General features: G+C 47.3%; 1 long non-coding RNA gene across 1 annotated transcript in view; it reads right to left on the reverse strand.

The window, feature by feature from the left end:
• Nucleotides 1–656: 656 nt before the first annotated feature.
• Nucleotides 657–27,023, reverse strand: part of LOC137522538 (uncharacterized) — a 54,915-nt gene continuing 28,548 nt past the window's right edge. Inside the window, exons 3-4 of the long non-coding RNA XR_011022323.1 lie at nt 4,137–4,275; nt 657–741 (exon numbers count right to left, since the gene is read on the reverse strand). This is a non-coding gene — a long non-coding RNA (uncharacterized lncRNA). The remainder of the gene's footprint in view (nt 742–4,136; nt 4,276–27,023) is intronic.

Here is a 27,023-nt window from a genome sequence, read left to right on the forward strand (position 1 = left end):
CTTTGATTTACATTCTTAAAATTATAACAATTGGCGGCATCTTTACTGCTGGCAACAGGCATCACTGTGAGTTGATTGTTGTTAAATGAGCAGAAACAAAACTTGGTCTCCCAGAGTCCTCTGGGAAAGAATGCTGTGACATCACCACTAGGAGGATGTGGCCATGTACCAATATAGTATACAGCAAAAAAAAAAACATATAGAAAGTGTTTCTGATGCTGAATCAGAGATAATTAACGTAAATCTGAGTATCCTGAATAATATATTGCATTCTACTATAAATCATTACAAGTTATATATCCCATTTAAATGCAATTTCCCTGCAGCTTTGTGTCTATAAGTACCTGCCTTGATAACAGATGTCACCGGATCTGGCCAAAAACACCTAAACTTTAATGGTGGCAAAATTAGTGTTGTGTTTTTTACAGTTAAAGAATAGCTTCTTTCAGTAGCTGTAAACTGTGGCCATAAAACATTAATATCTTTCAGTAATGTACTCAAACTTATTTGTCTCCCATTGGTCTTGTGTATTCCAAGGCTAATGGAACATGGCAGTGACTTCCCGCAAAATAATTTAAGCTGCTTTGATATATGTTTGGTGGTTCGATGGGTTTCTAAGCGCTTCATAGTTGTTTCTAATTAAGTTTGATATATACCTATAATTGTCCAAATCCTTATTTGTGCAGTTGAAACACGATTACAACTATTCCTCTTGATACTTTGTAAATCTTGGCGGGAAGCCTAGCTCGGAAAACATAAACAGATTATTAGTTTTAACTGGTTTGATAAATGGCGGAGAAGATAAGTATTGTATGGCTATAATCAGCAGCGGCACTAGGCCTCATTAGGTCTTGATATTCTCAGCTATTTTATTATTTCACAGAAAAAAAAATGCTAAAATGTCTCAAATATTGCTACAGTGTGGTTTGGTTTCAAAATTGCTGCAATGCAGATTCTGAAATTTGCAGATGTAAGAAACATAGAGTGTGTTGTGGAATCCAATATTTAATGACTGCAAAGAGGGAAATAAGTATTTAATCCCCAGCTGATTTTGCTTGTGTAGCCTCTGATCAAGAAATGACCCGTCTATATTTGTAATGGTGGGTTTATTGTAGCTGTGAGACTGTCCCAAAATCAGAGGTTGATGTGCATTGTAATGAGTAAAATAAGTATTTGATCCCCTATCAAAAGATCCCACTGCCCAGTGGTTTTGCATGTACAAACTTCAAAACTCCTTTCTCTTCTGCGGAACAATCCCTACTCTTAAATCCGTAACAACTTAAAGTAGTATTACAGTTTTGTAACACATATAATACAAATGTTTTTATATATTCGTAATCTCCTACACAATTATCCTACTTACTGTTGTTCCAAAGTAATGTCATCTGTGTAAAATAGAAGTCCTCCCAGCTCAGAGTACAGCAATGCTGAGAGATTCCATTGCATATGTAAATAATATTACATTCACTCAAAAGCATTTAAGAGATAAAAATTATTTCTTCTCAGTTACTGAATTATATGCAGAGAAACCCTATTTTGTGTTGGCTTAAGGTAACCAAACACCATACAGTTTTTGCCCAATTAGACACCTGACTAGCCAAAATGTCAAATTCATCTGGCATTGAAGTGGATTTAAACATTTGCGATCAATATTATGACCCACCCTCCTTGTCGCCAACAGCACATAACAGTATAAAGCTCCCTTCTGGGGAGGTTGGTCTTTTAAAAAGTAAAAAAAAAAAGTGCACTTTAAAAGATTTAGCAGGTTGAGTCACTAACAGATGTCATGGGTAGTGCTGGTGTTTAATTTTGTTTTATTGAATTTCAGAAACCCAAATTCGCTTGTCACCACTCTTCAGGACCTACAAATGTGGACAAGGACAGGGAGCTTTACTTATTTGCAATTCGCATTCTGCTTAATTCATTAGCAACTTCAATAGAGTTATCTCGTTTGCGATAAGTGCACTGCTTTTGACTTAAGTCAGCAGAACTTGCTGTGTTGTAAATTCCTGTAAAGCCTTGATCTCTCTTCCTTCTAGCAGAAAATAAAGAAATTGAAAAAAATAAGTGTCCTGTTATTGTCTCAAACTGCCCTGGTTCTGAGTGGTAACATAGCTTGCAAAGTTACTTGCGAAGCCTTATTTGACTGAAATTAGCCTCTTCTGGACACAGGCAGTTAAAATATTTGCCCTAATTGTTAGCACACTTGTAAAAGCTCTGCAGTAATACTAAAAGCCAAAGATATATACAAGGGAGTGCGCTGTCTCCTCGGTTGGTATTCCAATTTTAGACTGATGTGATTTGGTATGTTGGATAAGCACATGTCATAGCATAAAACCTCTACATATCAGTCCTTCTTATTATCCAGTCTTATCAAACAGCATAAAAACCTGATTTTCAATCAGGCAGTGAAGCATACAATAGTTGGGACATATGCTTTACCCACCACCAGGGCACCCGTTGAGGAACAAACTCACCGGATTGAGTGCAACTCTTGTTAGGTGGGTTGTTTAAACACTTTTTCTCCTGGCCACCACAGTGCCTCAGGTTCCAGGGCCCCCCTCTCATTTATCCCTCATATTCACTCTCTAATCATCTCCTGTAATTTTCAACTCCAAAACTTCGCATCTGACTTTTTCTCTCTCAGGACTCCTCAAAAATGCTAATTCATGCCTTTATAATATCTCACCTTGATAACTGTAACACTCTGCTCTGTGGACTACCTACTTTCACCCCTTCAGTCTATACTTAAAGGACAATTATCAAAATAAGTGTGTTTGCCAAAACCTCTTTAATAGAGAGGAGCAACTTAGGGATCATAGAATGTTGTAGCCAAACATGTATATATTTTCATTTTACTTATGGCTTAAAGGGAACCTAAACTGAGAGGGATATGGATGTTTCCTTCTAAACAATACCAGTTGCTTGGTAGTCCTGCTGATCTATTTGGCTGCAGTGTGGCTGACTCACACACCTGAAACAAGCATGCAGCTATTCCAGTCTGACTTCAGTCAGAGCACCTGATCTGCACGCTTGTTGAGGGGCTGTGGCTAAAAGTATTAGAGACACAGGATCAGCAGGAGAGTCAACGAGTATTATTTTAAAAGGAAAAATCCATATCCTTCTCAGTTTAGGTTCTCTTTAACCTTCCAGTGCCCCATAAAAGTAGAATCAGTGTTGGACACCACTGACTTTACTGAACAAAACATAACCCCTTAAAGAGATTTTGAAGTCACCTAAAATGAGACTTTTACTTTAAAAACCTCTTTAACATAATTGCCCCTCCTAAAATGCCGCATCCCCGTGGCTGAAAACGCCATAAATCACCCCTAATTCCCCTGGCAAAATCCATGACTTTCTTGGTAGTGGATTTTGCTCCCCTAAGGAGGCAGAGTTTTGGGCTGTAGCTCTGCCTCCATGCGCGTCGATCAGCGCTGATCGCCGCCTCTCCCCCGCCCCTCTCAGTGAAGGAAGACTAAAAGGGGCGGGGAGACGCGGCGATCTGCGCTGATGGACGCATGTAGAGGCAGAGCTGCAGCCAAAATCTCAGCCTCTATGCGGAAGGAGCCCCACGATGTGCCCTAGGTAGTTTGGGGTGATTTATGGCGTTTTCAGCCGTGGGGATGCAGCGTTTTAGGAGTGACATTTATGTTAAAGAGGTTTTTAAAGTAAAAACTTCATTTTTAGGAGACTTCAGAGTCTCTTTAACCATCCCACCCTATGGCTAACCTTACCTTCCACTCCTCACGCCTAATCTTTACTGCCCCCCCCCCCATGGCTAACCGTAACCACCCCATACCTAACCTTAACCACCCCTCCCCCCTGCAGGCCTAACCTTAAGCGGCACCCGCCACAAAAACAAAAGATTTTGGGCACTGCCATAGGCCCCACCATTAATAATGGCTATAATGTGAAATTTGGGTGCCCTAGGTGCCCAATAATAAAATAACAGGCACCGGGGCCACCCACTATGCAAAAGATGACAATGCACGCACCCAAATTTCACAGTATAGCCACTATTTTTAATGATGCCTATAGCGGCTCCCAAGTTTCTGGCACTAGCTGGTGCCCAAATTTCCTGCTTCCACTCACCTATGCTAATAACCATGAATAAATGATTAGCTTTCAGTATTTACCGTGAGTCCTTTTGTTTGGACTTTCATCACTTTTCTGAATACACGTCCAATAAATAAGGACTAATCCTTTGCCAAGAAAGAGAATCCACAGATAGCTGCTGAAAGTAGTGATGGCATCACAAGCAAGATAGAAGTGCCCCTGTAGGATAAAAAAAAAGATATTAGTTAGGGGGAAAATATAATAGTGGAAACCCAGTGTGCTGTGCATGTCTGTTACTTCAAGCTAGAGATACTGTCACATTTTTATTAAGTACGCATTAGACACAGGTTTGCTTTAAGTATAGACTTTCCTAGTTATTTTAAGCTACGTGATAAATGTTATGTAGTAAAAGAAAAATTAAACTCCACAGATTCAGCCGTCATTCAGTATATAATACAATTTTATACTTCAACACAGACCCATAGAATGAAGCTAAAACTTAAGACTTAAGGTGCTCTATTAAGAAAAAAAAAATCAATATAGAAAAGTTTCTACTAATCACCTAGAGCTGTATTTTATTAACTGGCATGTTGCAGACCTCAGTGCATGATGCTGAACTCTATTGAAGTTCAGTCTACTTTAATATTAGTTTCGGGAATGATGGATGGTTGAAATTAAGTCTGGACTTGGAAATAAATGTGTGTGGTTTTGTTGGATGAGAGTCCGAGCAAGAGCTGAATTTTCTCCCTTTTTATTTTTAAATATAGCATTTTTATAGAGAAATCTGCTCGTACAAACCTCCATTTCAGTCAATGGGAGTATTTGTTTGAAATAAGCTTTGGCTTAGTGCTTAAATATGATTCCACCAGGGAGATCAAGATTCAATGTTTTGTAAGAATTGTGCAAACTAATTTTGTAAAGCATTAGCTCCCTGAAATGTATTATATTTTGTATCCATGTTTATTACCTAGTCTTACTACATTTTGATAACGCAATGATCATAAAAAAGTCTGGCACCGATATTTCAGTTCTTGGTCAATGCTGAGGAGTAAAACGTAGCCTGGCCTGTTTTCTTACAGGGCATGGTACTGTATATTTAAAGTGTACCTGAGGTGGTTTGGGAAAAAAAGATAGATGCAAATGTATCTAGGAAGACTTCCCATGTCCTCCTGGCCGACACTGTTGCCACCCGTGGACCCTGGAACATATCGGACAAGAGCTTATCAGATATGTTATCATGGCCTGCTCCCTGCATGTACGAATCTGCGTATAATGCACCTGCATGAGAACTGCTGCCCCTGCTCAATGAGCCAGAGCTGCTTGCCAATGAGCAGCTCTGAGCTACTCAAGGGGGTTGCTAGCCCCAAAGATCAGTGGCACGGGCCACAGATCTCTTCTGGGGTGCCCCGGATGTCCCCTAGGCAGAGTCAGGCAGCAGGCGGCAGTACTCACCTTTGGCCACTTTGTCTCTAGATTCTGCAGACATCTTCTCTTCTGGGCTTCTCCCCCTAGTGTCTGAGAATTAATCAGACGCTAGAGTTCCTAGCATCTGATTCTCACTGCTTATTTATGTGATATGCTGCATTTTATTCTATTAATGGAGAGAGGGGCTTCATCCAACATTTTGCTGGCCAGGCTTACTTAGACCGCTGTTAAGTTCATGTAAATTTTACTCCATTCATGAACACACCCACATTCTGGTGTGTGGCCACACCCATTTTTACGCTGGAGTGCCCAAAAGTGCCCCGGAAGTGTCTCCCCCGGAAGGGTGGGACGGTTAAAGAGACTCTGAAGTCTCCTAAAAATGAAGTTTTTACTTTAAAAACCTCTTTAACATAATTGTCTCTTAGGATCCTAACAACGCCGCTGGTGCTACTGCAGGTATGCACACAAGCATAGGGCAGGCTCACTCGTGAATAAAGCTGAGCATGGCCAAAATCTTCCAGAGGGTCCCAGCCAGCAGAATACCCAACTAGCTCAGGGTGACCCAGAACTTCTAGGAAAGTATAAAAGACTAAAAGAGACTGAAATGCCCTGCTACTGAAAGGCAATGCTCAGTGTAATTTGCCTTCTTAAAACAGAAGGTATTTGTGATAATTCAGCTTTGTGTGAGCAACTGTGGTTTCCCATGATGCATCACTGTTGAATATGCACATTATCTCTTTTTGAATCAGGGAGACATCCAGAACCACTGTTGTGTGGCACTCTAGCTCTATGAGAGGTGTCATTTTACACATCCTCAAGGATCTCAGCTATTCACAAACTATGAGACAGGTCTCATTGATGAAGTGCATTGACAATTGACATTTCCAGTGAGACATGAAGCAAGATTAATTTTTAACTAATGGTCTATTGAATAGCAGCTTCTATTTGTTTTGTCTGTCCATATTTAAGAAAGATCTGCTACTTGCCACAACCTTGTACACAGTACAAAATGTATTTTTATACGTCACATATCAACAGCAATACTTTATTAAAACTTCATTTTATGACGAATACGACTTCCAAATACAGACGTGCATCACCTGCAGTTCTTACAGAGCACCTCTGCTAGTTTAACAAACCAAAGCCAATATTGGCAGATAACACCAATTCTTCAACCACTCCACTGATAAAATGTACAATCTTCTTAATGTTCCTAACTTTCAAGTCCTTACACAATTTAAGCCTGGCTTATGTAAAGAATGTATTGTAATTGCACCACACCTCCAATAATCTCAGACCTAAAGGACCTAATCATTTGGCAGTCCATGAGGTCCATGAGAACTCTGTACCGTACTCAGTCAGGGCAGCTTCATCCCTGGAAGTGTTTAAATCTAGATTGATAGGCCACTTGTTTAGTCTGGCGTTTACAAACATGTGACTTTTTCCTCTGTGTCATAATCCACCCTGCCGCTAACTACTGATCCAAAACATGCCATATGCTTTGAGTACTATGGGGTTGATGCACCAAGCTGTGACAATACTGCTGTGTGCAGACAGCGCATGGCGATATTACTGGTACTACTGGCAGGAGGTTACCATGAGTTACGCTATTAGCACAACCCACGTTACTCAAGTACCACGAGTGTTGCTTTATTTCTCTGACTAAAAGCGTTAACATTCAGGTATGCAAGTAACAGTTTTTCTCCAGTTGGAGGTGTAACCTTTACTGATAAGGAATTACAGCCATAAATCACATTCCTCTCAGAAAACAACTTCTGAGAGCAGGGTAAAAAGGGTCAACAGTTCATAGATTGTAGCTTTGGCATACTTCAAAGACTGTAACATTGAGCAGAGACCATGAAATATTAAACACTTTAAAAGTAGATTTAAGCATAAAACGAAACAGTGGGGTCTCAAAAAGTAATTTTTAGGAGTAGTAGGATAGATACAATTGTTTATCTCATCAGTTTCTTTTCACCCCGGTATTCCATTAAGGCATTGAATAGTCTACATTCTAATTTAGACCAGCAAAACTTATTCGGAAAGGACTGCAGTTAAATATACTCAACTTTCTTTGTTTAGACATGATTCCAAGTAGCTTCTCCATAGTTTTGATAAACAAGTGGAAGCATCTGGTGTAATGTATATTGAGTTGTACTCCTGAGGAGTCCACACAACAGCCGCAGGGTTTGATCTGGCATCATTCCAAATGATGAATCTTGTTATACTCAATGTTTTGTGTTCACTGGTTGGAAAATGACCTTCTGTCTATCCAAATGCAGACATATTTAAACATAGCTTGACAAAAGCCTATGCCTGATTTTTGATGTCTTCAGGTACCATTGCAGTTTGTGGTTAGACTTTTTGATTAGAAGAGTTTCACTTCAAATGTGTTATTTATTATTCACTGATTACTTCCTTGCCATTTTCAGTCAATGGCATTTATTTATTGGCAAACAGATAATGCAACAACAAATAATCACAGTAAACGGGACATTTCACAAATATTGTGGTTACATGTACAATCAGATGGGGAAAGTGGTGATCGATGTGGACTTAAAGTACCCACACACCATACATTTTTTGAAAATATCTTTTCAATACAAGAATTGCACTCAATTGTTCTGACTGATTGTAACATTTCAAGAATCTGCCCAATGTACTACACACATATGTTCAATTTTTCCTCAATTAGGATAAAAATGATTGAAAACTCAGGAAAAATTGCTTGGGTCTGTACATCAAGACATTGTTACTCTACCCTACACCATTCAATTTTCATTTAAATTGATCATAAAAATCCAACACTCTCAGTCGTCTTTTATCAAATAAAAATGGGAAATTTGATCAGATTTCTCGAACTAATGAAAAAAAAGTTTTCAATTTTTCTAAAAAACAGGTCTACCTTAAATAGATGATCGAGTTTAGCAATCACAGCTCGCCAATGTATATAAGCACAAATGACAAAAAAAAAAACAATTTGTATTAAAGCAAACCTGAACTGAAAGTAAATTTATAAGGTAATCAATTGTATGTGTGTTTACTAACAGTAAATAGAACATTAGTAGCATAAAACAGAGTCTCATATTTTATTTTCAGGCCTTAATATTTTAGTCTGCATTTTATAGCAAACCTGTAAGTTTTAAAGGAGAGAAAATCAGATACTTACCTCGGTAGAGGGAAAGCTCTGAATCCACCAGAGGCTTCCCAAGTTCTGCTCCAGATCATCGCTGGCCTGGATGCCGGGACCCCCTGGAAATTTGTGGTCGTGCTCCCATACTGAATGAACGCGATCGCTGAGCTGGCACAGGATGCCTTGGATGAGGAGAAAGGGTACATGACTTATAACTGGTGGAACACCTCAAGTGTTTGAAAAAGCTGTGCATGTGTAGTTCATAGATAGCCTTGTCATGTTGTAAAATAGACTCCTTAAATGAGAGAAACTTCCGGTTCCTGGCTGCCCAACAGACCGTTGCAAGGGCTTGAAGCCCACTTGAAGTCAGCATCTGCATGGATGGGTTTATAACAAGTAAAAAGCTAATCACTGTGTTTAAAATTATTGCATAAAGCCTCTTTGTACTGGACAGGGAATATGAACAACATGTCATTTGTTCAGTTTTTAAATCTTTTTGTCCTTAAATGTTTTAAGCTGCAAACATTTTTAACAATTCCCAGCATATACAGACACGTGTCTGTCCAGGGAAGCTACCAGGCCTCAGATGATTGACTGGCACATCCAGATGCAATAAAATGTTTGGCTGTGAAGTCCACAGATCACAGAGTGCAAAAGTTAATGTCTGGTTAGATAGATTTTACAGACAATAGATTAGCTAGGTTCTGCCTGGAAGAGGCTGCTTATGACAATGGACGCTGTCAGGGTTAAGACAGTCAGTCTTCACAGGCTTAGGAAAGGCTGTAAGCAAGGCATACTGCAAACCATGGAGAGAAAAACAAGCTTATTTAAAAAATCATCTGCAGTAATTGATACAACTATATTATTTACATGTCTTCTGTACGCAAAAGGGAGAATGTCCTTTTGTACGCTATCCTGTTATTATTGTGGTGCTTTGTTCTTATTTGACTATATTTTCATTCGTAGCATATTAAGTGTGGAAATGAGCAGCACTGCTGCTTGCCAGTATATTGTTCTGCAGTCTTAAACTACTTTTACTCTTTATCAACATTAGCCTTGCTTTGCTTTGTGTTTTAGTGCTTATTCTGTTACATTTTCTATACAAGTTTGTGCTACTGTAGTTAAAAAAAAAAAAAAAACAGGCATAAAACTGTATATGAGTACAGAGGGGGGTGCTCTGGGTGCACACGCACCCCCTTCTTTTTAATTAGCAAGTAAGAGGCCCCTTCAGCTACAGAAAGCTCTGCCCACCATTTGTAGTAAGCTCCGCCCACCATTTACGGTAAGCCCCGCACACCAACGGCAGGAAGTCCCAAGGGCAGTGGCTGAGTCATTTCAGCCAGCCCGCTGTCACACTATCTCTGCCCTTCTCCCCAGTTGCCTCTCAGTAATGGAGGTTCAGGGATGGCATGTTACAGTGGTGAGAGAACTTGCAGCGCTGCTGGGTGCAGGCACAGAGCGAGATCTCTCACAGGCAGCAAGCCAGAGACCAGAGACCAGAGAGGGCATGTAGTCCACTCCTATGGGATGAAGTGCAGTGGTAAGCAGCTTCACCCAGCGTAACCCCAGCCTCTTACCCACACCAGCCAGGCCAGTACACAGTGATGTGATGCTACCTGCCTGCCTCTCACCAACCCAGCCAAGCACCTCAAAGGGAACCTGAACTAAAAAGAAAAAAAAGAGTTTCACTTAACTGGGGCCGTAGATCAAAGCAATGCCATCTGTTCCCTCTGCCTCCAAAAATTGAGCCGTGGAAAGGCCAACAGTCGCGTAGGGACAACTGCCTTATGAAGGCACATGGAGAAAAGGCACAAACTGCAATGGGAAGAGCACCAGAGGAAAAGCAGCATACAAGAGCAAAGCCACCCTCCTTCTCCTTTTCCTCCTTCAGGTGCATCATATTCAGCCTCTTTCTCCCTTGCACCTTCACAATCACAGCCACCCACCTCCACTCCGCCTCTCACCTTGAGCAGTTCCTGCTCCTCTGCCCACAGAAGCAGCCAAGTGTCCGTGAGGGAAATCTTTGAGCGGAAGACGCCAATTTCTGCCAGTCACCCCCTTGCCCGGCGTCTGGCAGCTGGCTTAGCGGAACCGTTAGCTCGCCAGCTGTTACCATATCAGCTGGTGGACTCTGAGGCTTTCCGAAAATGTGTGGCCATTGGGACACCGCAGTGGAAGATACCAGACCACTATTATTTCTCAAAAAAAGGTGATACCCAAACTGTACCATGAAGTTGATAGGCAAATGGTGTCATCTCTGGCACACAGCGTTGGGTCAAGGGTCCACCTGACCATGGATGCCTGGTCTTCCAAGCACAGTCAGGGCAGGTACCTTACTTACACAGCCCATTGGGTCAACCTGGTGACTGCTGGCAAGCAGGGAGTACGTGGCTGTGCAGCAGACCTAGTGACACCTCCACGGCTTGCAGGCAGGCCTGCTGCCACCTCCTCTCCTCCTGCTAAATCCTCTTCACTGTCATCATCCTCCTCCTTGGCTGAGTGGCAGTTCAACTCTACTGGTTCTATGATCTCCTCTCCAGCAACACAGCACCAGCTCCCCAGGGCCTATGCTGCATGCCAGGTACGATGGTGTCACACCATCTTAGACATGTCTTGCCTCAAAGCACCGGAGAGTCACACTGGAGCAGCTCTCCTGGCTACTCTTAACAAACAGGTGGATCAGTGGCTGACCCCGCACCAACTGGAGATCGGCAACGTGGTGTGGTGTGTGACAACGGCAGCAATCTCATTTCGGCTTTGAATTTGGGAAAGTTGACACATGTACCCTGCATGGCACATGTTCTGAATCTCATAATTCAGAGCTTTGTGTCTAAGTACCCAGACTTACAGGACATCCTGAAGCAGGTCAGAAAGTTGTGTGGGCATTTCAGGCGGGTTTTACACAGCCATGGCACGCTTGGCCGATATTCAGCGGAGAAACAACTTGCCGGTGAGATGCTTGATTTGTGATAGCCCGACTTGCTGGAATTTGACCCTCCTGATGGTCGACCGCCTGCTACAACAGGAGAAAGCCGTCACCCAGTATCTCTACAAAGTAGGACACACTCTGGGGAGATGGGTATGTTCTGGCCGAAGAACTGGATGCTCTTGCGAAATGCCTGCAGGCTCATGCTGCCGTTTGATGAGGTGACAAACATGGTGAGTCGCAGTGAAGGCGCCATCAGCGACTTGATCCCGTATGCTTTCTTTCTGGAGCGTGCCATGCGTAGAGTGGTGGATCAAGCTGTGGAGGAGCGTAAACAGGAACAGTTACAGGAGGAAGAGTTGTGGGATCAATTCTCATCAGAGCCAGATGTTTCCTCAACACCTGCGGCAACACAGAGGGGGAAGGAGGAGGAGGAGGAGGAGGAAGAGTCGTGTGGGGAAGAGGAGTCAGACGATGATGAGGAAGGTGTTTTTTTTTTTTGGAGGAGGAGGAGGTGGCAGAAGAACAACTGCAGCAGGCGTCGTGGGGGGCTTATGCTGCTCAACGTTCCAGTGGTATTGTTCGTGGCTGGGGGGAGGAGGAGAACTTACCTACCGTCACTGAGGAAGAGCAAGAGGAGATGGATAGTCTGGATCCAAATTTGTGCAGATGGCATCTTTCATGCTGTCCAGCCTGTTGAGAGGGGCCCCCGTATAAAGAAACTCAAGGGGAATGAGCTGTACTGGGTGGCCACGCTACTAGACCCTCGGTATAGGCACAAAGTAACGGAGATGTTACCAACTCAACTGAAAGCAGAAAGGATACTGCACATGCTGCAGAACAAGCTGGCAACTATGCTGCACAGTGCGTTTAAGGGTGATGTCACAGCACAATGGAATAAAGGCACCACTACCAGTAATCCTTCTCCCATGTCCACGCAGGCAAGGACAGGACACTCTAGCGATGTCATGGTGATGTCAGACATGCGAACATTCTTTAGTCCAATGCCTCGCCTTAGCTCTTCCGGATCCACCTTCCACCAACACCTCGACTGGCAGGTAGCCTACTACCTGACCTTAAGTGTGGATGTAGACACTGTGAGCAGCAATGAACCCTTGGACTACTGGGTGTGCAGGCTTGACCTGTGGCCAGAGCTGTCACAATTTGTCATCCAACTTCTGTCTTGCCCTGCATCAAGCGTCCTGTCAGAAAGGACCTTCAGCACAGCTGGAGGCATTGTCACTTAGAAGAGAAGTAGCTTAAGTTACAAACGTGTTCAGTACCTCACCTTTATCAAAATTAATGAGGCATGGATCCCGGAGGGCTATTGCCCTCCCGAAGACTAAGTCAGTCCCCACACACAGCATCTCTGCCAGCACGCCGTGTGACTGGCTGCCTGCCCCAAGACTAAGTCGCTCCCCACACAGCATCTCTGCCTGCAGGCCGCTTGACTGCCTTCTCCGCCACCACCACTGGACCCTCCAGGACTCCAGGCGGGTTCCTGAATTTTTAAGGCCGCTTGCGTATCACAATGAAGCAATGAGCGCCGGCTATATGAGTGTCTCGGGGGGGGGGAGGGGGGGCACACCCAAGATAATAAGGTCGTTGCCTAATTGTGGACAGACCAAATTCAATCAGCTGGACAGTCACTGTTGTTCTGTCATTGAGCTACCTCAGCTCGGCGACCATATGGGCTTTAAAACCGCCATAGCCTTCACTCTGGCCATGGTGCGCACCAGTCCAGCACGCCCGTCACTACACAAACAGCTGTGTGCGGTGCGTTACACAGTGAGTTTCGTCTGTCAGTGTGAAGCAGTACTCTAATTACACTCCCTGATTGATGTATACACATGCAAGATGTTTTGATGTTTTAAAGCACTTTAGGCCTTCAATTTAGCATGCAATGTGATTTCTGCCCTTAAAAGGCTGATTTGTGTCAAATCCAGATTTTTCCCCTGGACTTTTGGTGTGTATCCCACTCCGCCATGCCCCCCTCCAGGTGTTAGACCACTTAAAACATCTTTTCCATCACTTTTGTGGCCAGCATAAATTTTTCTAGTTTTCAAAGTTCGCATCCCCATTGAAGTCTATTGTGCTTCGCAAAAGTTTGCGCGAACTGAACTTTTGCGGAAGTTCGCGTTCGAGGTTCGCGAACCGAAAATCGGAGGTTCGAGCCATCTCTACTCCTCACACTTCTCCAGCCCAATCTCCCTCTGGCAGTCCCTTCACTGCCTGCCAATTACACAAAGGATACAATTTAAAATCCTTACTCTTGCCTACAAAGCTCTCCACAACTTAGTTCCTACTTACGTAAATCAACTTGTTTCCAGATACCATCCTACACGCAATCTATGATCTACTAACAATATTCTCCTGTCTTCTTCTCTGGTCACCTCTTCTCACTCTCGCTTACAAGACTTCTCTCGATCCTTTTCCCTCCTCTGGGTTCCCTCCTCTCTCCCTCAACACACCCGTTGCTCACCCACACTTACTCTTTTTAGGTGCAATCTAAAAACTTACTTCTTCAGGCATCATACTCTCCTACCTTGGACACTTCATCCACTGAACACCATTTCTACCATGTCATACACAGCTTCCCTTTACAGGGGCGTAACAATAGGGGCTGCACCCGCCTGCTCATGGCTGTTTTGGGGGACAGGAGGGGTCGCAGCATGAGGAGAGAGCATGGCTGCACATCGGCAGGGAGGGGGGACCTCACCTCGGGCTCTCCCCTCAGCACACTCCCCTCCTGCAATTATCAGTGGCAGCAGCGGCGGGCAGGAAGGAACAAATACCGCCATGCGTTCCACGCACCGGAGTTTCCACTCCCTAAGTGTCTGATTCTACTTCCTGTTTAAACAGGAAGTAGTGTGAGGCACTTAAAGAGGTCGGACCTCCGTGGTGGATGGAGGTATGTGTTCCTGCCGCCGCTGCTGCCACTGATAATTGCAAGAGGGGAGCGTGCTGAGGGGAGAGTTCGATTTGAGAAGCCTGTGCGCCCATGCTCTCTTCTCAGGGCTGCGACCCCTCCTGCTCCCCAAAACGGCCCTTAGTGGGGGGTGGAGGGGCTCGGTGCTTTTTTCTGCAGGGGGGTCCGGTGATTTCTAGTTACGCCCCTGTCCCTTTACCTACTGTACTATCCATTTAATCTTTAGACTCTAAGGCCTTTTGGCCAGGGCCCTCTTCCCCTTTTGTCTCTCAACGCTGTGTAATGTATGTGCATATCATTCACCCCTGGGTAAAATATGTAGTTGATTTGTTCACTGCATCAGTAGTGTTGGGCGAACAGTGTTCGCCACTGTTCGGGTTCTGCAGAACATCACCCTGTTCGGGTGATGTTCGAGTTCGGCCGAACACCTGACGGTGCTCGGCCAAACCGTTCGGCCACATGGCCGAACTAAGAGCGCATGGCCGAACGTTCCCCGAACGTTCGGCTAGCGCTGTGATTGGCCGAACGGGTCACGTGGTTCGGACCCGAACGCGCTCTGATTGGCCGAACTGTCACGTGGTTCGGGTAAATAAATACCCGAACCACGTCATATCTCCGCCATTTGTCTGTGGGTTTATCTTTGTGTAGGCAGGCAGTGTAGTTCGCGCTCCAGCCACGCTAGCCAGGGTCCCCCCTGTCATTGTGTCGCTGCTGGGAACAGTAGTACACCCCTCGCTCAGCCACACTATATAGCATTCTGTTTACTGCCACTCTGTGTACCTCGCTCAGCCACATTATATAGCATTCTGTTCACTGTTCTGTGTCTGCTGGGAATAGTGGTACACCGCTCGCTCAGCCACACTATATAGCATTCTGTTTACTGTTCTGTGTCTGCTGGGAATAGTGGTACACCGCTCGCTCAGCCACACTATATAGCATTCTGTTTACTGTTCTGTGTCTGCTGGGAATAGTGGTACACCGCTCGCTCAGCCACACTATATAGCATTCTGTTCACTGTTCTGTGTCTGCTGGGAATAGTGGTACACCGCTCGCTCAGCCACACTATATAGCATTCTGTTTACTGTTCTGTGTCTGCTGGGAATAGTGGTACACCGCTCGCTCAGCCACACTATATAGCATTCTGTTTACTGTTCTGTGTCTGCTGGGAATAGTGGTACACCGCTCGCTCAGCCACACTATATAGCATTCTGTTTACTGTTCTGTGTCTGCTGGGAATAGTAGTACACCGCTCGCTCAGCCACACTATATAGCATTCTGTTTACTGCCACTCTGTGTACCTCGCTCAGCCACATTATATAGCATTCTGTTCACTGTTCTGTGTCTGCTGGGAATAGTGGTACACCGCTCGCTCAGCCACACTATATAGCATTCTGTTTACTGTTCTGTGTCTGCTGGGAATAGTGGTACACCACTCGCTCAGCCACACTATATAGCATTCTGTTTACTGCCACTCTGTGTACCTCGCTTAGCCACATTATATAGCATTCTGTTCACTGTTCTGTGTCTGCTGGGAATAGTGGTACACCGCTCGCTCAGCCACACTATATAGCATTCTGTTTACTGTTCTGTGTCTGCTGGGAATAGTGGTACACCGCTCGCTCAGCCACACTATATAGCATTCTGTTTACTGTTCTGTGTCTGCTGGGAATAGTGGTACACCGCTCGCTCAGCCACACTATATAGCATTCTGTTTACTGTTCTGTGTCTGCTGGGAATAGTAGTACACCGCTCACCCGCCACTGTATAGCATTGTGCTCTGTGTCGCTGCTGGGAATAGTGGTACACCGCTCACCCGTCACTGTATAGCATTGTGCTCTGTGTCGCTGCTGGGAATAGTGGTACTGTATAGCATTTCTGTACTGCCACTGTACTGCTGCCAGTCAGCGTGTACTGTAAGGATAAGTAAAATGAGGAAGAAATCCGGTGAAAGAGGGAGGGGCAAGGGAAGAGGTGTTTCCCCTGACGGTTCACGTACAGGCCACAGGGGAGCACCCAAGAAAACCCACTCAATACCGCCCATGTTGTCCAGGACAACAACCCTCACAAATCCAAAAGAACAGGACCAGATAATTACTTGGATGACCTCTCAAGCGTCCAGCAGTGGGTTAAGCAGCACCAGCACATCACGCACGAGGTCCGAGTCCTCAGCCAGTTACAAGGAGCCAGTGGGCACAAAGCTGACACAACCGGCAGCGACACCATGCACACAACTGCCAGATAACCAGTCCGATGAATTACCTCAGGACACAATGGGGTATTCGCAGGAGCTATTCCCAGCCCAACAAACTTCCACCTTTCAAAGGTCAATGGAGGAACAGCCAGAAATGTTGTGCCTGGATTCACAACCGTTAACTGTGGGAAATGCACCGCGCACTGAAATACAAGGCGAGTCCGAGGAGGACTCGGAAACCCAAATCCCAGAGCAATTTGGGCAGGAGGGGTTGCAATTGCAGGAGGTCGGCCGACAAGATCTGGAAGACGACGTTGGAGTGTGCTGCGCAGAGGTTGTTGTGGGGAGCTCTACTCCACGGCGGCGGCCCACAATGACATATGACGAGTTTGAGGAGATGGAAGAGGAGGGTATGGACAATGTGGACAGAGACCAAGATTTTGTTTGTGAACGAGAACATCGCCGTCGTAGCAGCAGCACAGATGAGTCTGTTGAAGAACCCACTGCTGCACGAGTTCGCCTTGTGCCACAAGGTAGGCGGCGCGCAATTTCAGGCACCACAAGCGTGGAAGTTCAAGTGAGAGGCAAAAGAGGAGCAAACAGAAATCGACAGCAAGGAGGCAGGTGCTCCAAAGTCTGGGCTTTCTTTGAAGACTGCACTGAGGATGTTACCATGGCGATTTGCAAGGTGTGCAAGACCCGCCTGAGCAGGGGGAAAAGTATTAACAACCTCTCCACCACCAGCATGAGCCGTCACATGCTATCCAAACATCCCACTCTGTGGGCAAACGCGTCAGGACAGGGTACCAGCAACAACACTGCCTCCCTTGGGTTCACCAGACTCACCACCAGACCCGCCTCAGCAGCAGCAGTAGCCCAGCCATTGCGTGGTTCACAACATTCACAAACATCAGACGATGCTGACACTGTCACTTTCCGGAGTAGTGCTCTTGAGGTCTCCCAGTGTTCATCAAACACAACAACCAACAGCCCTTCCGTGTGCAGCGCTACGGTTCAGTTGTCTGTGTCGGAGATGTTTGAGCGCAAGAGGAAATTGCCAGCAAATGACCCCCGGGCCGTGGCAGTAACAGCCAGCATAGCCAAGCTTCTGGCCTGCGAAATGCTGCCATATCGAGTGGTGGAGACAAACAGCTTCAAGGGCATGATGTCAGTGGCCATCCCACGTTACGTGGTTCCCAGCCGCTACCACTTTGCGCGCTCTGCAGTGCCTGAGTTGCATGAGCACGTGGTCAGCAAAATAACCCGAAGCTTGAAGAATGCCGTTGCCTGCAAGGTTCACCTCACCACTGACACCTGGACGAGTGCGTTCGGCCAGGGTCGATACATCTCCCTTACCGCGCACTGGGTGAACCTTGTGGAGCCTGGCAGCGATTCCTCACCTGCTACGGCACGGGTGTTGCCCACGCCACAAACAGCTGCACCGCCGTCCCTCCCACTGGATAACAACAGCAGCACCTACCTCTCTGACTCCTTCTCCTCCAACGCATCTCAAAGCTGTACCTCATCCGGAAACGCTAACCCAGCAGCAGTAGGATCGTGGAAGCAGTGCAGCACAGCTGTTGGCATGCGTCAGCAAGCGTTGCTGAAGCTAATCTGCCTTGGGGATAAGCAGCACACAGGGGAGGAAATTTGGAGGGGAATAAAGGAACAGACGGATTTGTGGCTGGCACCGCTGGACCTGAAACCGGGCATGGTTGTGTGTGATAATGGGAGTAATCTCATTCGCGCTTTAAGGTTGGCTAAGCTGACACACATCCCTTGCCTGGCGCACGTGATGAACCTAGTAGTTCAGCGGTTCCTGAGGACATACCCAGGCGTGGCCGATCTTCTGTTGAAGGTGCGTCAAGTGGCCAAACATTGTAGAAATTCCAGTACTGCTTCGGGGGCACTCGCCAAGATGCAGGAGCGCTTCAATCTCCCCCACCATCGCTTGCTGTGTGATGTCCCTACGCGCTGGAATTCTACGCTGCACATGCTAGCCCGCTTTTGCGAGCAGAAGAGTGCAGTGGTCCAGTACATGACGGCGCAGTACCGAGGCGCATCCGGCCAGCTGCCAAGCTTCTGTGGATCCGATTGGGCCAACATGTTGGACCTCTGCCAAGTCCTCCAAAATTTTGAGCAATCCACGTTGCTTGTGAGCAGTGACAACTCTTCAGTCAGCATTACCATACCACTGCTGTGGACTCCAGGCGGGTTCCTGAATTTTTAAGGCCGCTTGCGTATCACAATGAAGCAATGAGCGCCGGCTATATGAGTGTCTCGGGGGGGGGGGGGGGGGCACACCCAAGATAATAAGGTCGTTGCCTAATTGTGGACAGACCAAATTCAATCAGCTGGACAGTCACTGTTGTTCTGTCATTGAGCTACCTCAGCTCGGCGACCATATGGGCTTTAAAACCGCCATAGCCTTCACTCTGGCCATGGTGCGCACCAGTCCAGCACGCCCGTCACTACACAAACAGCTGTGTGCGGTGCGTTACACAGTGAGTTTCGTCTGTCAGTGTGAAGCAGTACTCTAATTACACTCCCTGATTGATGTATACACATGCAAGATGTTTTGATGTTTTAAAGCACTTTAGGCCTCCAATTTAGCATGCAATGTGATTTCTGCCCTTAAAAGGCTGATTTGTGTCAAATCCAGATTTTTCCCCTGGACTTTTGGTGTGTATCCCACTCCGCCATGCCCCCCTCCAGGTGTTAGACCACTTAAAACATCTTTTCCATCACTTTTGTGGCCAGCATAAATTTTTCTAGTTTTCAAAGTTCGCATCCCCATTGAAGTCTATTGTGCTTCGCAAAAGTTTGCGCGAACTGAACTTTTGCGGAAGTTCGCGTTCGAGGTTCGCGAACCGAAAATCGGAGGTTCGAGCCATCTCTACTCCTCACACTTCTCCAGCCCAATCTCCCTCTGGCAGTCCCTTCACTGCCTGCCAATTACACAAAGGATACAATTTAAAATCCTTACTCTTGCCTACAAAGCTCTCCACAACTTAGTTCCTACTTACGTAAATCAACTTGTTTCCAGATACCATCCTACACGCAATCTATGATCTACTAACAATATTCTCCTGTCTTCTTCTCTGGTCACCTCTTCTCACTCTCGCTTACAAGACTTCTCTCGATCCTTTTCCCTCCTCTGGGTTCCCTCCTCTCTCCCTCAACACACCCGTTGCTCACCCACACTTACTCTTTTTAGGTGCAATCTAAAAACTTACTTCTTCAGGCATCATACTCTCCTACCTTGGACACTTCATCCGCTGAACACCATTTCTACCATGTCATACACAGCTTCCCTTTACAGGGGCGTAACAATAGGGGCTGCACCCGCCTGCTCATGGCTGTTTTGGGGGACAGGAGGGGTCGCAGCATGAGGAGAGAGCATGGCTGCACATCGGCAGGGAGGGGGGACCTCACCTCGGGCTCTCCCCTCAGCACACTCCCCTCCTGCAATTATCAGTGGCAGCAGCGGCGGGCAGGAAGGAACAAATACCGCCATGCGTTCCACGCACCGGAGTTTCCACTCCCTAAGTGTCTGATTCTACTTCCTGTTTAAACAGGAAGTAGTGTGAGGCACTTAAAGAGGTCGGACCTCCGTGGTGGATGGAGGTATGTGTTCCTGCCGCCGCTGCTGCCACTGATAATTGCAAGAGGGGAGCGTGCTGAGGGGAGAGTTCGATTTGAGAAGCCTGTGCGCCCATGCTCTCTTCTCAGGGCTGCGACCCCTCCTGCTCCCCAAAACGGCCCTTAGTGGGGGGTGGGGGGGCTCGGTGCTTTTTTCTGCAGGGGGGTCCGGTGATTTCTAGTTACGCCCCTGTCCCTTTACCTACTGTACTATCCATTTAATCTTTAGACTCTAAGGCCTTTTGGCCAGGGCCCTCTTCCCCTTTTGTCTCTCAACGCTGTGTAATGTATGTGCATATCATTCACCCCTGGGTAAAATATGTAGTTGATTTGTTCACTGCATCAGTAGTGTTGGGCGAACAGTGTTCGCCACTGTTCGGGTTCTGCAGAACATCACCCTGTTCGGGTGATGTTCGAGTTCGGCCGAACACCTGACGGTGCTCGGCCAAACCGTTCGGCCACATGGCCGAACTAAGAGCGCATGGCCGAACGTTCCCCGAACGTTCGGCTAGCGCTGTGATTGGCCGAACGGGTCACGTGGTTCGGACCCGAACGCGCTCTGATTGGCCGAACTGTCACGTGGTTCGGGTAAATAAATACCCGAACCACGTCATATCTCCGCCATTTGTCTGTGGGTTTAGCTTTGGGTAGGCAGGCAGGGTAGGTCGCGCTCCAGCCACGCTAGCCAGGGTCCCCCCTGTCATTGTGTCGCTGCTGGGAACAGTAGTACACCCCTCGCTCAGCCACACTATATAGCATTCTGTTTACTGCCACTCTGTGTACCTCGCTCAGCCACATTATATAGCATTCTGTTCACTGTTCTGTGTCTGCTGGGAATAGTGGTACACCGCTCGCTCAGCCACACTATATAGCATTCTGTTTACTGTTCTGTGTCTGCTGGGAATAGTGGTACACCGCTCGCTCAGCCACACTATATAGCATTCTGTTTACTGTTCTGTGTCTGCTGGGAATAGTGGTACACCGCTCGCTCAGCCACACTATATAGCATTCTGTTTACTGTTCTGTGTCTGCTGGGAATAGTGGTACACCGCTCGCTCAGCCACACTATATAGCATTCTGTTCACTGTTCTGTGTCTGCTGGGAATAGTGGTACACCGCTCGCTCAGCCACACTATATAGCATTCTGTTTACTGTTCTGTGTCTGCTGGGAATAGTGGTACACCGCTCGCTCAGCCACACTATATAGCATTCTGTTTACTGTTCTGTGTCTGCTGGGAATAGTAGTACACCGCTCGCTCAGCCACACTATATAGCATTCTGTTTACTGCCACTCTGTGTACCTCGCTCAGCCACATTATATAGCATTCTGTTCACTGTTCTGTGTCTGCTGGGAGTAGTGGTACACCGCTCGCTCAGCCACACTATATAGCATTCTGTTTACTGTTCTGTGTCTGCTGGGAATAGTGGTACACCACTCGCTCAGCCACACTATATAGCATTCTGTTTACTGCCACTCTGTGTACCTCGCTCAGCCACATTATATAGCATTCTGTTCACTGTTCTGTGTCTGCTGGGAATAGTGGTACACCGCTCGCTCAGCCACACTATATAGCATTCTGTTTACTGTTCTGTGTCTGCTGGGAATAGTGGTACACCGCTCGCTCAGCCACACTATATAGCATTCTGTTTACTGTTCTGTGTCTGCTGGGAATAGTGGTACACCGCTCGCTCAGCCACACTATATAGCATTCTGTTTACTGTTCTGTGTCTGCTGGGAATAGTAGTACACCGCTCGCTCAGCCACACTATATAGCATTCTGTTTACTGCCACTCTGTGTACCTCGCTCAGCCACATTATATAGCATTCTGTTCACTGTTCTGTGTCTGCTGGGAATAGTGGTACACCGCTCGCTCAGCCACACTATATAGCATTCTGTTTACTGTTCTGTGTCTGCTGGGAATAGTGGTACACCACTCGCTCAGCCACACTATATAGCATTCTGTTTACTGCCACTCTGTGTACCTCGCTTAGCCACATTATATAGCATTCTGTTCACTGTTCTGTGTCTGCTGGGAATAGTGGTACACCGCTCGCTCAGCCACACTATATAGCATTCTGTTTACTGTTCTGTGTCTGCTGGGAATAGTGGTACACCGCTCGCTCAGCCACACTATATAGCATTCTGTTTACTGTTCTGTGTCTGCTGGGAATAGTGGTACACCGCTCGCTCAGCCACACTATATAGCATTCTGTTTACTGTTCTGTGTCTGCTGGGAATAGTAGTACACCGCTCACCCGCCACTGTATAGCATTGTGCTCTGTGTCGCTGCTGGGAATAGTGGTACACCGCTCACCCGTCACTGTATAGCATTGTGCTCTGTGTCGCTGCTGGGAATAGTGGTACTGTATAGCATTTCTGTACTGCCACTGTACTGCTGCCAGTCAGCGTGTACTGTAAGGATAAGTAAAATGAGGAAGAAATCCGGTGAAAGAGGGAGGGGCAAGGGAAGAGGTGTTTCCCCTGACGGTTCACGTACAGGCCACAGGGGAGCACCCAAGAAAACCCACTCAATACCGCCCATGTTGTCCAGGACAACAACCCTCACAAATCCAAAAGAACAGGACCAGATAATTACTTGGATGACCTCTCAAGCGTCCAGCAGTGGGTTAAGCAGCACCAGCACATCACGCACGAGGTCCGAGTCCTCAGCCAGTTACAAGGAGCCAGTGGGCACAAAGCTGACACAACCGGCAGCGACACCATGCACACAACTGCCAGATAACCAGTCCGATGAATTACCTCAGGACACAATGGGGTATTCGCAGGAGCTATTCCCAGCCCAACAAACTTCCACCTTTCAAAGGTCAATGGAGGAACAGCCAGAAATGTTGTGCCTGGATTCACAACCGTTAACTGTGGGAAATGCACCGCGCACTGAAATACAAGGCGAGTCCGAGGAGGACTCGGAAACCCAAATCCCAGAGCAATTTGGGCAGGAGGGGTTGCAATTGCAGGAGGTCGGCCGACAAGATCTGGAAGACGACGTTGGAGTGTGCTGCGCAGAGGTTGTTGTGGGGAGCTCTACTCCACGGCGGCGGCCCACAATGACATATGACGAGTTTGAGGAGATGGAAGAGGAGGGTATGGACAATGTGGACAGAGACCCAGATTTTGTTTGTGAACGAGAACATCGCCGTCGTAGCAGCAGCACAGATGAGTCTGTTGAAGAACCCACTGCTGCACGAGTTCGCCTTGTGCCACAAGGTAGGCGGCGCGCAATTTCAGGCACCACAAGCGTGGAAGTTCAAGTGAGAGGCAAAAGAGGAGCAAACAGAAATCGCCAGCAAGGAGGCAGGTGCTCCAAAGTCTGGGCTTTCTTTGAAGACTGCACTGAGGATGTTACCATGGCGATTTGCAAGGTGTGCAAGACCCGCCTGAGCAGGGGGAAAAGTATTAACAACCTCTCCACCACCAGCATGAGCCGTCACATGCTATCCAAACATCCCACTCTGTGGGCAAACGCGTCAGGACAGGGTACCAGCAACAACACTGCCTCCCTTGGGTTCACCAGACTCACCACCAGACCCGCCTCAGCAGCAGCAGTAGCCCAGCCATTGCGTGGTTCACAACATTCACAAACATCAGACGATGCTGACACTGTCACTTTCCGGAGTAGTGCTCTTGAGGTCTCCCAGTGTTCATCAAACACAACAACCAACAGCCCTTCCGTGTGCAGCGCTACGGTTCAGTTGTCTGTGTCGGAGATGTTTGAGCGCAAGAGGAAATTGCCAGCAAATGACCCCCGGGCCGTGGCAGTAACAGCCAGCATAGCCAAGCTTCTGGCCTGCGAAATGCTGCCATATCGAGTGGTGGAGACAAACAGCTTCAAGGGCATGATGTCAGTGGCCATCCCACGTTACGTGGTTCCCAGCCGCTACCACTTTGCGCGCTCTGCAGTGCCTGAGTTGCATGAGCACGTGGTCAGCAAAATAACCCGAAGCTTGAAGAATGCCGTTGCCTGCAAGGTTCACCTCACCACTGACACCTGGACGAGTGCGTTCGGCCAGGGTCGATACATCTCCCTTACCGCGCACTGGGTGAACCTTGTGGAGCCTGGCAGCGATTCCTCACCTGCTACGGCACGGGTGTTGCCCACGCCACAAACAGCTGCACCGCCGTCCCTCCCACTGGATAACAACAGCAGCACCTACCTCTCTGACTCCTTCTCCTCCAACGCATCTCAAAGCTGTACCTCATCCGGAAACGCTAACCCAGCAGCAGTAGGATCGTGGAAGCAGTGCAGCACAGCTGTTGGCATGCGTCAGCAAGCGTTGCTGAAGCTAATCTGCCTTGGGGATAAGCAGCACACAGGGGAGGAAATTTGGAGGGGAATAAAGGAACAGACGGATTTGTGGCTGGCACCGCTGGACCTGAAACCGGGCATGGTTGTGTGTGATAATGGGAGTAATCTCATTCGCGCTTTAAGGTTGGCTAAGCTGACACACATCCCTTGCCTGGCGCACGTGATGAACCTAGTAGTTCAGCGGTTCCTGAGGACATACACAGGCGTGGCCGATCTTCTGTTGAAGGTGCGTCGAGTGGCCAAACATTGTAGAAATTCCAGTACTGCTTCGGGGGCACTCACCAAGATGCAGGAGCGCTTCAATCTCCCCCACCATCGCTTGCTGTGTGATGTCCCTACGCGCTGGAATTCTACGCTGCACATGCTAGCCCGCTTTTGCGAGCAGAAGAGTGCAGTGGTCCAGTACATGACGGCGCAGTACCGAGGCGCATCCGGCCAGCTGCCAAGCTTCTGTGGATCCGATTGGGCCAACATGTTGGACCTCTGCCAAGTCCTCCAAAATTTTGAGCAATCCACGTTGCTTGTGAGCAGTGACAACTCTTCAGTCAGCATTACCATACCACTGCTGTGGACTCCAGGCGGGTTCCTGAATTTTTAAGGCCGCTTGCGTATCACAATGAAGCAATGAGCGCCGGCTATATGAGTGTCTCAGGGGGGGGGGGGGGCACACCCAAGATAATAAGGTCGTTGCCTAATTGTGGACAGACCAAATTCAATCAGCTGGACAGTCACTGTTGTTCTGTCATTGAGCTACCTCAGCTCGGCGACCATATGGGCTTTAAAACCGCCATAGCCTTCACTCTGGCCATGGTGCGCACCAGTCCAGCACGCCCGTCACTACACAAACAGCTGTGTGCGGTGCGTTACACAGTGAGTTTCGTCTGTCAGTGTGAAGCAGTACTCTAATTACACTCCCTGATTGATGTATACACATGCAAGATGTTTTGATGTTTTAAAGCACTTTAGGCCTCCAATTTAGCATGCAATGTGATTTCTGCCCTTAAAAGGCTGATTTGTGTCAAATCCAGATTTTTCCCCTGGACTTTTGGTGTGTATCCCACTCCGCCATGCCCCCCTCCAGGTGTTAGACCACTTAAAACATCTTTTCCATCACTTTTGTGGCCAGCATAAATTTTTCTAGTTTTCAAAGTTCGCATCCCCATTGAAGTCTATTGTGCTTCGCAAAAGTTTGCGCGAACTGAACTTTTGCGGAAGTTCGCGTTCGAGGTTCGCGAACCGAAAATCGGAGGTTCGAGCCATCTCTACTCCTCACACTTCTCCAGCCCAATCTCCCTCTGGCAGTCCCTTCACTGCCTGCCAATTACACAAAGGATACAATTTAAAATCCTTACTCTTGCCTACAAAGCTCTCCACAACTTAGTTCCTACTTACGTAAATCAACTTGTTTCCAGATACCATCCTACACGCAATCTATGATCTACTAACAATATTCTCCTGTCTTCTTCTCTGGTCACCTCTTCTCACTCTCGCTTACAAGACTTCTCTCGATCCTTTTCCCTCCTCTGGGTTCCCTCCTCTCTCCCTCAACACACCCGTTGCTCACCCACACTTACTCTTTTTAGGTGCAATCTAAAAACTTACTTCTTCAGGCATCATACTCTCCTACCTTGGACACTTCATCCACTGAACACCATTTCTACCATGTCATACACAGCTTCCCTTTACAGGGGCGTAACAATAGGGGCTGCACCCGCCTGCTCATGGCTGTTTTGGGGGACAGGAGGGGTCGCAGCATGAGGAGAGAGCATGGCTGCACATCGGCAGGGAGGGGGGACCTCACCTCGGGCTCTCCCCTCAGCACACTCCCCTCCTGCAATTATCAGTGGCAGCAGCGGCGGGCAGGAAGGAACAAATACCGCCATGCGTTCCACGCACCGGAGTTTCCACTCCCTAAGTGTCTGATTCTACTTCCTGTTTAAACAGGAAGTAGTGTGAGGCACTTAAAGAGGTCGGACCTCCGTGGTGGATGGAGGTATGTGTTCCTGCCGCCGCTGCTGCCACTGATAATTGCAAGAGGGGAGCGTGCTGAGGGGAGAGTTCGATTTGAGAAGCCTGTGCGCCCATGCTCTCTTCTCAGGGCTGCGACCCCTCCTGCTCCCCAAAACGGCCCTTAGTGGGGGGTGGGGGGGCTCGGTGCTTTTTTCTGCAGGGGGGTCCGGTGATTTCTAGTTACGCCCCTGTCCCTTTACCTACTGTACTATCCATTTAATCTTTAGACTCTAAGGCCTTTTGGCCAGGGCCCTCTTCCCCTTTTGTCTCTCAACGCTGTGTAATGTATGTGCATATCATTCACCCCTGGGTAAAATATGTAGTTGATTTGTTCACTGCATCAGTAGTGTTGGGCGAACAGTGTTCGCCACTGTTCGGGTTCTGC

This window comes from Hyperolius riggenbachi, chromosome 6 (assembly GCF_040937935.1).
Source record: "Hyperolius riggenbachi isolate aHypRig1 chromosome 6, aHypRig1.pri, whole genome shotgun sequence".
Classification (NCBI taxonomy): Eukaryota; Metazoa; Chordata; class Amphibia; order Anura; family Hyperoliidae; genus Hyperolius; species Hyperolius riggenbachi.